Source organism: Penaeus monodon, chromosome 15, assembly GCF_015228065.2.
Source record: "Penaeus monodon isolate SGIC_2016 chromosome 15, NSTDA_Pmon_1, whole genome shotgun sequence".
NCBI classification, from domain to species: domain Eukaryota; kingdom Metazoa; phylum Arthropoda; class Malacostraca; order Decapoda; family Penaeidae; genus Penaeus; species Penaeus monodon.
The window spans coordinates 38,129,525-38,130,385 of record NC_051400.1 but is presented as its reverse complement, the minus strand read 5'-3'; the positions used below and the strand labels follow the sequence as shown (position 1 = coordinate 38,130,385).

At 36.9% G+C, this 861-nt stretch overlaps 1 pseudogene; it reads left to right on the top strand.

Annotated features, from left to right (window-relative positions):
• LOC119582356 overlaps positions 1-861 on the top strand; it is an 11,823-nt pseudogene that overhangs the window by 1,183 nt on the left and 9,779 nt on the right.

Genomic DNA, 861 nt, shown 5'->3' with positions numbered 1-861 from the left:
ATTTAATGCTAACTGTTAAGAGTATACCCACAATGAGTCTGGCAGTGTACCTTTATTATTCAGGCACAAGCAACACTACCACAAACATTTTGACTGGATCAAACTTGTAGAACTCAAAGGTGATATCATCAAGTGAATAACCATACCAAGTTCTGTCTTGCCAGAAAATATGTCCTAAAGGTTTGCTGGCCTTAATCTCAGAGGGAGGTCTTGACAAGTAAGTTTTTGATTTGGTAAATCTCACCAAAAGGTCCACATTGCCAGTACTAAAAATATAAGATGTACTAGTACCGTTGTAATGGGAAGAAAAACAGGATTTCTTGTTAATATCTGGGGGCCCCTGCTTCCTATCTGATTAAAAAAGTTTTCACCTCTATAACACTTGGCAACAAAGAGTCAAGCTTCACAGTTCTTTTATGTATTGGTATCTTGTCTGACTCAGTCTTGCAGAACACAGGGCTGAAGATTTTTTAGACCAAAGAGGAGATAGCAGAGCCCACCTGAAATATCATCTTAAGTGTGGTGAAGGGCCTTTCCTGCTTATTTACATTCTGACTAGTATTGGATTTATTTTTTCTTGTTCTTCACCAAAGAAGGGGTCACTAACTTCCAGTCACGTTGCTCAATTGGCCAATAATGCCAGAGGTTAATATTTAGAAATGTCTTGACTGGGGAATGATGGTGGTAGTTTATTAAGTAGTGATCTCTGTTCTTGCAGAAGAATATTTTGAAAAAGTGTTTATTATATTAACTGTAAACTATAAAGGAAGTTTACAGTTAATCCCCCATGACTAGTCCGGTTATATCTCTTGAAGGAACTTCTTTGTCTTTTAGTGGACTGTCATTTTGCATATAAACATA